Source organism: Anolis sagrei, chromosome 13, assembly GCF_037176765.1.
Source record: "Anolis sagrei isolate rAnoSag1 chromosome 13, rAnoSag1.mat, whole genome shotgun sequence".
In the NCBI taxonomy this organism is placed as follows: Eukaryota; Metazoa; Chordata; class Lepidosauria; order Squamata; family Dactyloidae; genus Anolis; species Anolis sagrei.
Window position 1 is genome coordinate 8,736,580 of NC_090033.1, and position 13,568 is coordinate 8,750,147.

Sequence of the window (13,568 nt, forward strand, 5' to 3'; positions counted from 1 at the left end):
TGGGTAGGTAGGTAAGTAGGTAGGTAGGTAGATAGAAGGGTGTACAGATGGATGGGTGGGTGGATAGATAGATAGATAGATAGATAGATAGATAGATAGATAGATAGATAGATAGATAGTAGGTGGATCGATAGATGGATGGGATAGGTATGTAGACAGACAGACAGATAGATAGAAAGTCGGTGAGTGGATAGATGGATGGGGTAGGTAGGTAGGTAGGTGGGTAGGTAGGTAAGTAGGTAGGTAGGTAGATAGAAGGGTGTACAGATGGATGGGTGGGTGGATAGATAGATAGATAGATAGATAGATAGGTGGATTAATAGATAGATGGATGGGATAGATAGGCAGGTAGATAGAGTTAGAAGAGATCCCCAAAGGTCATTCAGTCTGCCAGGCAAGGATGCAGAACTCGAAGCACTCCTGAAAGATGCCCGTCCAACTCTTATTGGAAAGTCATCAAAGAAGGAAAGGTTCCCCCAAGGACATCTGAATGCCCCGAAGGGTCCCTTTAGCTGGACATGTGGATTTTTTGGTAGCTTTTCTCTCTCGACTCGTCGTCGAAGGTGAGCGTCGTACGCAGAACCTGGAAGCGACAGGTTGGCATCTGGTGGCAGATGGCCGGGCGCCTGCCAACCCTTTGCGCTGGCATCGGTTGTGGCAGCTTCCCGCCGCAGGGCACCGGCCCAGCATGAATGGCTTTCTAATTAGTCATTACAGTATAAAGCGGGGGAAGCAAACGGGGACCAGAAAGTGCGGGCAGAGCGAGCAGCGGGCATCCGAAAAGGCCAGGGATGGGGCACGGAATTGCCCGTCGTTCATACACATGGAAGCTTTGGTTGAGCAGTCAGTCCCAAACTGCCTGCGTAGTCAAATTATGTAGGCCGTCCCCGAGTTGGTTCAAATGAGAGTTTGAGGGGATCCCAAAGGTCATCTAGTCCAGTCCCTTGCTTTTTGTAGAATGCCATACAAACACATTGAGCATCCAAGCTCCATTCTGGTATTGGTCCAGACTTTTCGGAAGCCCCGATCTCCCCAAATGAGGTTGCCTTTCGATACATCTTACATCGAGTTAGCTTCTGAGCTTGGTATGTGCTCTTGGCTTGCCTCAGGCAGCAATGTTTAGTAGGCCTGGGTAACAACGCAAAAATTTGTTTCTAAAATCGATTTGTAATTGGGGTTTTTTTTTGTTTCGATATTTAAAATAATTACAAAACTTTCCCAAAAAAAAGTTTCGGTATTTACGAAATTTTGTAAATATTTACAAAACATTTTGTAAAGATGGCGCCCTTTTTTTTTCAATATTTTTAAAATATTTTTTAAATTTAATTATTAATTTAGTAGAATAGGGATTAATTATTATTAATTATTATTAAGGAGGGAAGGCAGGCACTCACTCTGGCGGGCCCTCTCGCTCGCCGCTCGCTCGCCCCTCTCACTCCAGCAGACAAGAGTTCTTCCTCCCACCCTGAACATTATTCCACAGATATATCAACCCCACTTGCCTAGTTTCCAACAGACCTCACCCTCTGAGGATGCCTGCCATAGATGTGGGTGAAATGTCAGGAGAGAGTGCTTCCGCCCCTCTCGCTCGCCGCTCGCTCGCCCCTCTCGCTGGCCGCTCGCTCGCCCCTCTCGCTCGCCGCTCGCTCGCCCCTCTCACTCCAGCAGACAAGAGTTCTTCCTCCCACCCTGAACATTATTCCACAGATATATCAACCCCACTTGCCTAGTTTCCAACAGACCTCACCCTCTGAGGATGCCTGCCATAGATGTGGGTGAAATGTCAGGAGAGAGTGCTTCCGCCCCTCTCGCTCGCCGCTCGCTCGCCCCTCTCGCTGGCCGCTCGCTCGCCCCTCTCGCTCGCCGCTCGCTATTAGCAATGCTAAGCAAGCTGGCCAATTGCAACATTCAGGCAGGAAGCAGCCAGACCATGAAGCTGCAAGGCCATTCGATGCTCATCAAGCTGGCCAGCTGCAACATTCATGCTTGCCTCCAGCAGACAAGAGTTCTTCCTCCCACCCTGAACATTATTCCACAGATATATATCAACCCCACTTGCCTAGTTTCCAACAGACCTCACAACCTCTGAGGATGCCTGCCATAGATGTGGGTGAAATGTCAGGAGAGAGTGCTTCCGCCCCTCTCGCTCGCCGCTTGCTCGCCCCTCTCGCTCGCCCCTCTCAGCAAGCATCGGCAGGCGGCCATCTTACGTATTTCCGAAATGGACGGAAATACAAAAATTTTTGGCGCCTGCCGTTTCGATATTTAAAAACACTTCCAGATTAAAAAAAATGTTTTGTAATCGTTTCGTAATTCAAAAAATAACGAATTTTTAAACGAATTACGAATTAACGAAATGAATTGACCAGCCCTAATGTTTAGGGGTCAGCCCTGGATTTTCATTTTGGCGATATCTCCCCCTCTTTCCTTTCATGCTTTCAGGCCAATGAAATAAATAAAATACAATGGGAGAGCTTGTAAAGGCCGGAGGGAAAGATATGCTGAGCCAGCTCGGATTCTGCCTTGATGGAGTTCGGCCCCGGCTCCGTTAAGTGGAATGGAAGAGGCCGCTAATGGACGCTGACAGAGGGGCAGCGGGGCAAACTCTCCCCACATTTCCGCACCTCTTGTAACGAAAACAGCTGCCAAAAATAGGTCCAGAAGATTCGCAAATCTTTCATTCAAGACTTTCCTTCCAAACCGGAATGCGATGACAGGGAGAGCAAGTAGGTATTGTGCAAAAAATTTGGAAGTCTCGGAAATCGTAAGAAAATCGGAAGTTTTGTAAGTCGGAAGCCATATCTGAAGCGTTTGCGTGGCCCACACCAAATATTTCAGAATCGAAACTGACCCTATACTTTTTTGTTTTAGTCTTGTAAATCTTGGAAGCGTCGTAAGTTGTAGCAGTTTCGTATGATTCATACTTATGACACAATAGCCGACGTGCATGCACAGTCAGCACCAAAAATTTAAAAGCAAAACTGACCCCACACTTTTTTTTTGTTTTTGTTTTCTACATCTCAGAAGGCTTCCAAAGTCAGTTTCATATTCACTGCAAGGAAGCAAAGCAAAGCCAAAAAGGCTGCCTGCCTGCTTGCTTGCCTGGAGTAAAAATTTACAAAGCGAAACTGACCCCACACTTTTTTCATTTTTGTTTTTTAAATCTTAGAAGGCTCCCAAAGTCAGTTTCATATTCAGTGCAAGGAAGCAAAGCAAAGCAAAGCCAAAAAGGCTGCCTGCCTGCCTGGAGTAAAAATTAAAAAAGCAAAACTGACCCCACACTTTTTTCGTTTTAGTTTTTTAAATCTCAGAAGGCTCCCAAAGTCAGTTTCATATTTAGTGGAATCAAAGCAAAGCAAAGCCAAAAAGGCTGCCTGCCTGGAGTAAAAATTTAAAAAGCAAAACTGACCCCACACTTTTTTCGTTTTAGTTTTCTAAATCTCAGAAGGCTCCCAAAGTCAGTTTCATATTCAGTGCAAGGAAGCAAAGCAAAGCAAAGCCAAAAAGGCTGTCTGCCTGCCTGGAGTAAAAATTAAAAAAGCGAAATTGACCCATTTTTTTAGTTTTAGTTTTCTTAACCTCAGAATGCTCCCAAAGTCAGTTTCATATTCATTGCAAGGAAGCAAAGCAAAGCCAAAAAGGCTGCCTGCCTGCCTGGAGTAAAAATTTAAAAAGCGAAACTGACCCCACACTTTTTCGTTTTAGTTTTCTAAATCTCAGAAGGCTCCCAAAGTCAGTTTCATATTCAGTGCAAGGAAGCAAAGCAAAACAAAGCCAAAAAGGCTGCCTGCCTGCCTGGAGTAAAAATTTAAAAAGCAAAACTGACCCCATACTTTTTTTCGTTTTTGTTTTCTACATCTCAGAAGGCTCCCAAAGTCAGTTTCATATTGAGCGCAAAGCCAAAAAGGCTGCCTGCCTGCCTGGAGTAAAAATTAAAAAAGCGAAACTGACCCCACAATTTTTTTGTTTTAGTTTTTTAAATCTCAGAAGGTTCCCAAAGTCAGTTTCATATTTAGTGGAATCAAAGCAAAGCAAAGCCAAAAAGGCTGCCTGCCTGGAGTAAAAATTTAAAAAGCGAAACTGACCCCACACTTTTCGTTTTAGTTTTCTAAATCTCAGAAGGCTCCCAAAGTCAGTTTCATATTCAGTGCAAGGAAGCAAAGCAAAACAAAGCCAAAAAGGTTGCCTGGCTGCCTGGAGTAAAAATTAAAAAAGCAAAACTGACCCCACACTTTTTTTCATTTTCGTTTTTTAAATCTCAGAAGGCTCCCAAAGTCAGTTTCATATTCAGTGCAAGGAAGCAAAGCAAAGCCAAAAAGGCTGTCTGCCTGCCTGGAGTAAAAATTAAAAAAGCGAAACTGACCCCACACTTTTTTCATTTTAGTTTTCTAAATCTCAGAAGGCTCCCAAAGTCAGTTTCATATTCAGTGCAAGGAAGCAAAGCAAAGCCAAAAAGGCTGCCTGCCTGCCTGGAGTAAAAATTAAAAAAGCGAAACTGACCCCACACTTTTTTTCATTTTAGTTTTTTAAATCTCAGAAGGCTCCCAAAGTCAGTTTCATATTCAGTGCAAGGAAGCAAAGCAAAGCAAAGCCAAAAAGGCTGCCTGCCTGGAGTAAAAATTAAAAAAGCGAAACTGACCCCACACTTTTTTCGTTTTAGTTTTTTAAATCTCAGAAGGCTCCCAAAGTCAGTTTCATATTCAGTGCAAGGAAGCAAAGCAAAGCCAAAAAGGCTGTCTGCCTGCCTGGAATAAAAATTAAAAAAGCGAAACTGACCCCACACTTTTTTTGTTTTAGTTTTCTAAATCTCAGAAGGCTCCCAAAGTCAGTTTCATATTCAGTGCAAGGAAGCAAAGCAAAGCCAAAAAGGCGGCCTGCCTGCCTGGAGTAAATGCCGTCTTGGTATTAGGAGGTGTGGAAAGAGGGAGCAGTGCATTTTGGGAACAGCACAAAACTCTGGGAAATGTAGTTTGGGAAGGGGAGGAGCCCTATGCCAAAGAATTCAAAAGGTTCTGCCCTCAACTACATTTCCCAGCATTTCTATTGCTCAATTCCTAGCATAAGACCCTACGACCACGGGTAAGAGGGTCCGTGCCTGGTGAGCGTATGCTAAACCAGAAGGAGATTACTCAATTTGGCTAAAAGGAATACAAGAATAAGCAGATGCATAAACCACACAGAGAAAGGAGATGTCTTATACAGTTTGACATCTATTCAAAACTTTTGCTCCTGTCCCTGATTAGAATGACAAAGTCTTCATGCCATTGGTTCGCTCCCAACCTCTGATGCTTCAAAATAGCAAAAATTTGAAAATGCATTGGAAAAAATAGTAATTTATTTATTTATTTATTTATCGTGTCATCAGCAACCAGAACATTGTATTACATTTCTAACAGAACAAAACAAACAAACAGATAAAAAACCCCACAAATTTTGCAAACTTGGTAGCTGATTAAATGTCTTTTGACCAGTATCTGGCCACTTGGAGTGCCTCTGGTGTTGCCGCAAGAAGGTCCTCCATTGGGCATGTGGCAGGGCTCAGGTTGCATTGCAGCAGGTGGTCAGTGGTTTGCTCTTCTCCACACTCGCATGTCGTGGACTCCACTTTGTGGCCCCATTTCTTAAGATTGACTCTGCATCTCGTGGTGACAGAGCACAGTCTGTTCAGCGCCTTCCAAGTTGCCCAGTCTTCCGTCTGCCCAGGAGGGAGTCTCTCATTTGGTGTCAGCCACTGGTTGAGGTTCTGGGTTTGAGCCTGCCACTTTTGGACTCTCGCTTGCTGAAGTGTTCCAGCAAGTGTCTCTGTAGATCTTAGAAAACTATTTTTTGATTTAAGTCGTTAACGTGCTGGCTGATACCCAAACAAGGGATGAGCTGGAGATGTCTCTGCCTTGGTCCTTTCACGATTGGCTGCTACTTCCCGGCGGATGTCAGGTGGTGCGATACCGGCTAAGCAGTGTAATTTCTCCAGTGGTGTAGGGCGCAGGCACCCCGTGATAATGTGGCATGTCTAATTAAGAGCCACATCCACTGTTTTAGCGTGGTGAGATGTGTTCCACACTGGGCATGCGTACTCAGCAGCAGAGTAGCATACCGCAAGGGAAGATGTCTTCACTGTGTCTGGTTGTGATCCCCAGGTTGTGCCAGTCAGTTTTTGTATGATATTGTTTCTAGCGCCACTTTTTGCTTGATGTTCAGGCAGTGCTTCTTGTAGGTCAGAGCATGGTCCAGGGTGACTCCCAGGTATTTGGGTGCGCTGCAATGCTCCAGTGGGATTCCTTCCCAGGTAATAATCCTCAGAGCTCGGAATGCTTGTCTGTTCTTAAGGTGAAAGGCACATGTCTGTGTATTAGATGGATTAGGGATCAGTTGGTTTCCCCTGTAATTGGCAGTAAGAGCACCTAGAGCTTCGGAGAGCTTCTGTTCAACCATCTCAAAGCTCCCTGCTTGAGCGGTGATGGCACGATCATCAGCATAGATGAAGCTCTCTGTCCCTTCTGGCAGTGGCTGGTCATTTGTGTAGATGTTGAACATGGATGGAGTGAGCATGCTCCCCTGAGGCAGGCCGTTCTTCTGTTTCCGCCATCTGCTACTCTGGCCCTGGAACTCAACAAAGAAGCTCCTGTTTTGTAGCAGGTTTCCTATGAGGCGGGTGAGGTGGTCGTCCTTTGTGATATTATACATTTTTTTCAGGAGGAGGTGGTGGGTTATGGTATCATAGGCTACTGACAGGTCTATGAAGACAGATCCTGTGATCTGCTGCCTTTCAAAGCCATCTTCTATGTACTGAGTCGGATTTAGCACTTGCGATGTGCAGCTTCTGCCTTTTCTGAAGCCAGCTTGCTGTGGGATCAGACAGGGGTCTATTTTTTCCATAATCCTATGCAAAATAAGTCTCTCCAGAACATTGTCGAGGCGGCACAACAGGGAGATTGGTCTGTAGCTTTTTGGATCATTACGGTCTTTGCCTGGCTTCAAGATGGCAATGACTTTTGCTTTCCTCCAGATTTTGGGGATCTGACAGGATGCAGTGTAGTAGTTCATCAGCTCCATGAGTGATATTGGGATTTCAGGCACTTGTGGTGGCAGGGAGATTGGTCTGTAGCTTTTTGGAAAAACAAGAAAATAGTAATAAAAATAATATATTTATTGCGGAGCCCGAGATATCGACTACAAGACCTCTAACGACAAGGCCCACTCTTTTGCCTTTGGCTCCACTCTCCACAAGTGCCGAGTTCGAATTCACCGTCGAGAATGGCTTGGATCCCGATTCAGCCACAAAGCTGAAGCTTGCCCATTGGAATTCATAGTGCTTGAGGTGAGCTTTTGAACCGTCAACAAGGTCTGGATTTACAGGGCAAAACCAAAGAGCGGAAAAAAACGATTAAAACAGAGAGAAGAGCCTCAGAGACCCGGACGGTATTGAATCCTCAGCCCGCAGGGGTCCTTTCCTGTGCATTTGTCAACGGCCAACGCTTTCGATCCAATGAGGGAAAAGAGCAACCGAAAGGTCACTGACCACAACCTGGAATGGCATTGCCTTACGATTATTTTGGTTTCAGAAAAGCTTTCGCTATTCGGTGGCCATGACATACATCTTCTTATGGGAAAGGGAACGGGGAATTGTTTCGTAACAGAAAGGAGAGAAAGTCTGTGGAAGCAGAAGGTGTGGAAGGCAGCAAAACACAACTCCTTTCAGTATGGTATGGAAAGCACTGCTCTTTCCTATATGACAGCTCTTTCCTATGCAACATACTATGCACAGCCCTCTTCAATATGGCATGCAAAGCACAGCTCTTTCCTCTGCATGCAACATGCAAAACATAACTCTTTCCTATGCAACATGCAAAGCGCAGCTCTTTCCTATACATGCAACATGCAAAGCATAACTCTTTCCTATGCAACATGCAAAGCATAACACTTTCCTGTGAAACATGCTAAGCACAGCTCTTTCCTATGCATGCAACATGCAAAGCACAGCTCTTTCCTATGCATGCAACATGAAAAGCATAACTCTTTCCTATGCAACATGCAAAGCACAGCTCTTTCCCATGATGGCATGCAAAGCACAGCTCTTTCTTATGCATGCAACATGCAAAGCATAACTCTTTCCCATGCAACATGCAAAGCACAGCTCTTTCCTATGCATGCAACATGTAAAGCATAACTCTTTCCTATGCAACATGCAAAGCACAGATCTTTGCATGATGGCATGCAAAGCACAGCTCTTTGCATGATGGCATGCAAAGCACAGCTCTTTCCTATGTATGCAACATGAAAAGCACAACTCTTTCCTATGCAACATGCAAAGCACAGATCTTTCCCATGATGGCATGCAAAGCACAGGTCTTTCCTATGCATGCAACATGCAAAGCATAACTCTTTCCTATGCAACATGCAAAGCACAGATCTTTCCTATGTGGCATACAAAGCACAGCTCTTTCCTATGCATGCAACATGCAAAGCATAACTCTTTCCTATGCAACATGCAAAGTGCAGCTCTTTCCTATGCACACAACATGCAAAACATAACTCTATCCTATGCAACATGCAAAGCGCAGCTCTTTCCTATGCATACAACATGCAAAACATAACTCTATCCTATGCAACATGCAAAGCACAGCTCTTTCCCATGATGGCATGCAAAGCACAGCTCTTTCCTATGCATGCAACATGCAAAGTATAACTCTTTCCCATGCAACATGCAAAGCAAGCTCTTTCCTATGCATGCAACATGTAAAGCATAACTCTTTCCTATGCAACATGCTAAGTACAGCTCTTTCCCATGATGGCATGCAAAGCACAGCTCTTTCCTATGCATGCAACATGAAAAGCACAACTCTTTCCTATGCAACATGCAAAGCACAGATCTTTCCCATGATGGCATGCAAAGCACAGGTCTTTCCTATGCATGCAACATGCAAAGCATAACTCTTTCCTATGCAACGTGCAAAGCACAGATCTTTCCTATGTGGCATACAAAGCACAGCTCTTTCCTATGCATGCAACATGCAAAGCATAACTCTTTCCTATGCAACATGCAAAGTGCAGCTCTTTCCTATGCACACAACATGCAAAACATAACTCTATCCTATGCAACATGCAAAGTGCAGCTCGTTCCTATGCACACAACATGCAAAACATAACTCTATCCTATGCAACATGCAAAGCACAGCTCTTTCCCATGATGGCATGCAAAGCACAGCTCTTTCCTATGCATGCAACATGCAAAGCATAACTCTTTCCCATGCAACATGCAAAGCACAGCTCTTTCCTATGCATGCAACATGTAAAGCATAACTCTTTCCTATGCAACATGCTAAGTACAGCTCTTTCCCATGATGGCATGCAAAGCACAGCTCTTTCCTATGCATGCAACATGCAAAGCATAACTCTTTCCTATGCAACATGCTAAGCACAGCTCTTTCCCATGATGGCATGCAAAGCACAGCTCTTTCCTATGTATGCAACATGAAAAGCACAACTCTTTCCTATGCAACATGCAAAGCACAGATCTTTCCCATGATGGCATGCAAAGCACAGCTCTTTCCTATGCATGCAACATGCAAAGCATAATTCTTTCCTATGCAGCATGCAAAGCACAGCTCTCTTCAATATGTCATGCAAAGCACAGCTCTTTCCTATGTGGCATGCAAAGTTCAGCCCCTTTCTATGCCACATGCAATGCACATATTTATTTTCTAGGGGGGACTGGAAGCCTCGTTCTTTTCTACCCGGCCTACAAAGCACAGCTCCCCCCCCCCCCCATGGCCTACAAAGCCCAGTTGCATGTGGCAGGGAGTTCCGGGGGGAAGAAGCCTTCCTTTTAATCTTTGGCTGTTTGGCTTCAGCGGATGTTCTCGCATTATGAAAGCGGGCAAGCAACGCGTCTCCCCTCCTGGCATCTCCGCCGACTTTGACGGATCGCAGGTGGCAGCTGTTGCCGACCGAAAGCCTTAATCCGCGGATCTGGAAACAAACCATCTGCAACATCGCAGCGCCCGCCAATCAAAACCCGGGCGTTCTTTCTGCACACAAAACAGAAGACAAAACGGGAAGGGGGATTGGGAAGGACAGCTGGGCAGAGCGGCGGGAAGGCGAGGCGGGTTGCTCTCAGACTCAATGGCCTCCTAGATGCATGTCTCTTGTGCTGGAATGGAGCTGTTTACATTTCAGCAAAATGGGAAATTTGCCCCTCGATGTAATATCCACACATATATGTATCCCTCGTATTGTCTTTTATTAACTGGACCCACCGACACACTGATCCGAACCAGTGCACATGCGAATATTTCGGCATCCGTTGCTGTTCATTGCATCCAATCAGGAGTGACGGAGAGAAAATCAAACTTAGACAATGTTAATGCTGTTGTAGTGTTCAAAACAGACCCGAGAATGCAGAGTGTGAAACGTAGACAAATGAGATTTTCTCAGAGGCTAAAAAATAAGGCTGAAAGGAGATCCAGGTGTGTGAGGCATGATGTCATGGGTGGAGGTGAAGTCGAACATGACCCCCCCCCCATAAGAGATAGTCTATATATATAAAATGGGAAAGGGCGTTCAACGGGACAGCAAAACGCGAAAACCCCCCGACGAAAACTCACCAAATTTGCCGTGCACATACCTCAACCCACAAGGTATGCACAACACTCATCAAAATTCCAAACAACATTTCAACAAACTCACAATTACAAAAACCAACTGAGCATGTGCAGTGCCCAGGGGAGGAAGTACACACGGCTCCGCCATCGGTGAGGAAGGGGAAGGAGGGAAGGAAGCGGGAGAGGGAAGGAAGGACGGAAATGAGGGGAAGGGGTGTAAATAGCAAGGAAGGAAGGAAGGAAAGAAGGAAAGAAAGAAGAAAAGTGGGAAGGGGAAGGGAAGGTGTAGGAAGGAAGGACGGAAGGAAGGAAGGAAGGAAGGAAGGAAGGAAGGAAGGAAGGAAGGAAGGAAGGAAGGAGAAGTTGAGAAGGTATATGAAACAAGAAAGGAAGAAAAGAAAGAAGAAAGGGAGAAAAGGAGGATGGGAAAGAAGGGAGAAAGGAAGGAAAGAAGGAAGGAAGAAGAAAGGAGGGAAGGGAAGGTGTATGAAGGAAGTAAGGAAGGAAAAGTTGAGAAGGTATATGAAAGAAGAAAGGAAGGAAAGAAAGGAGAAAGGGAGAGAAGGAGGATGGGAAAGAACGGAGAAAGGAAGAAAGGAAGGAAGGAAGGAAGGAAGGAAGGAAGGAAGGAAGGGAGGGAGGGAGGGAAGGTGTATGAAGGAAGGAAGGAGAAGTTGAGAAGGTATATGAAAGAAGAAAGGAAGGAAAGAAAGAATACAGAGAGAGAAGGAGAATGGGAAAGAAGGGAGAAAGGAAGGAAGGAAGAAAGGAAAGAAAGATAGAAAAAAAGAAAAAAGGGAAGGGGAAGGGAAGGTGTCAAAAGGAAGGAAGGAAGGAAGGAAGGAAGGAAGGAAGGAAGGGGAATTTGGGAAGGGGAATTTGGGAAGGGGAAGAGAGGAAAAAAGTGAAGGAAGAAGAGAAAGGGAGGGAAGAAAAGAAAGAAAGAAAAAGAAGTCTAGAAGTCAAGAGCGAAGGAAGGAAGGAAAGAGATAGAGAGGGAAGAAAGTAGAGAAAGAGGAAGGAAAATAAAAAGGGAGGAGGAAGGAAAGAGGAAGGGAAGGAGGGAGGAGAGAATGAAAGAAAAAAGGGAAGGGAGGAAAGACGGAGCAAAGGAAGAAGAGAAAGAAGGAGAGAAAGAGGGAGGGAAGGAAAGAAATAAAGAGAAAGAAGGATGGGAGCAAAAAGCTAAGGAAGGAAGTAAACAGGTAGAGAAGGAAGAAAGGAAAGAAGAAAAGGAAATGAAGGAAGGAGTGAAAGAAGGAGAGAACGAGGGAGAAAAGGTTGGCCACAGCAACACGTGGCGGGTAAAGCTAGTAACTTATAGTTTTGCTAAGGGCAAGGACACCAGGCTGGATAATAAGGGTTAAGCCTTGGTCAGTTTGGTGTGTATCATTTAATCAAGGCTTTATGCCCTATTTTCATATGTTTATAGCAGAAGGTAACCAATTTATTACTGAAAATCATGCTGTTAGAGACCCTAAATTGGGTCTTCTTAGGTCCACGTCGCGGGAGCACGAAAGGAAGGAGACAGTCCCAATGAAAGATCAAAAAACAAGGTTTATTTTTATTTTCTTCATGAAGAAGACGGACAGCCTGGCAACATACACATATGTTACCCTTCAAGTGACTGCCGTGCCCCCTTGGCTTTTGACCACCAAATATATAACCTCAAGTAAACAAGAACATTTTTTGTCATGGTAAGTACTCTCTTCCCAGCCCCCTCTCTTGACCTTTTGATGAAAAGTACCTTCTTGTACATGTGGCCTCTGCACTTCAAAAAACAACCTTTGAAGTTAACCACAACACATCCTGTGTAAGAAAAGTACCTCTATATGTCACATATTAAAAACATTTTCTACCGTATTGGGTATGTCTCTTTTTTGCTGTTAATTTCATTCAAAGCCCCCTACTTAATTTCACTCAGAGACCCTTGAAGCCTCCTTCAATGCCACAAAAGTATTTGACTTTTTCCATCTGAGGCACACCTGGGCTCCTGATGGTCCCCCATCTCACAAACAAGGGACTCTCTTTCCCCCTCACGGATATATTTCCCTCTATGGACCTTCCTATGAATAATATGAACTATGGACACTGGGGGAGGGTAGTTGGGTTTATGACTTCTATATTTTCATATTTTCTCCTGTGTATGTAATCTTCTCCTGACCGTTTTGCCCCCTCCCCATCTCCTTGAGGAAAAATGTGTAAGGAAGTTGCCCTGCCTCTGTGAAATCAATTAGCGGTTGTGGAAACCCTTATCTCAGTACAATTCTTGCATGGAAAAATAACAAAGGAATATTTTCTTGACTTCGGAGGTGGACCATCAAGAAGGTAATCACTTGGCAGACTTTAATCACATTACAATGGGAGGTAAAATGACCTTCGGAAAGTCCTCTTCCTCCCAACCCGTTTTCTTTCAAGCCTTTTCATTAAAGACATTCACCCAAGATCTCCCCCATTGTGCCCCTGCCTGACTGCAAGAGGAAAACCCGGATTAAGTAGTATCGCTCACATCGATGCTTATCTCAGATCAATCACGACACAATAGATTGGCTTTTCTTGAAGGCCGGTTCGGACGCGTTAGGCCCCCTGGACATTTCCTGTAACTTCATAATCCATTCAAGAATGCATTGTTTTCCTTCGTCCCGCCTCCCTCCCTTCTGATTCGCTGGAGCGCCGAGGCTGCAGGAGTCTTCTGATTGGCTCTGGCGCACCGCGGAAGCCCTGAGATTGGCCCAGGCGCGCAGGGGACGGCCAAGCTTCCTCCCAGCTGTTTGTACGCCAGCCAATCACCATTGAGCCGGGCGAGGGATGGGGAGCGGGAGTTTTGAACCACACAACTCTGTATTTTCTATAAAAATGGCATTTATTTCTGTACACGCATGCTTAGCTTGGCGAATAATTGCTGCTTTGCATCCTTTTGAGCTGCATCGCTAATAAATCATCTCAGTGGCACTTTCTTCAACTTTG

The 13,568-nt window shown here is 45.0% G+C and overlaps 1 pseudogene; it reads right to left on the reverse strand.

The window, feature by feature from the left end:
• LOC137097797 (guanine nucleotide exchange factor subunit RIC1-like) overlaps nucleotides 1-9,993 on the reverse strand; it is a 12,885-nt pseudogene extending 2,892 nt beyond the window's left edge.
• Between the last annotated feature and the right edge of the window lie 3,575 nt (nucleotides 9,994-13,568).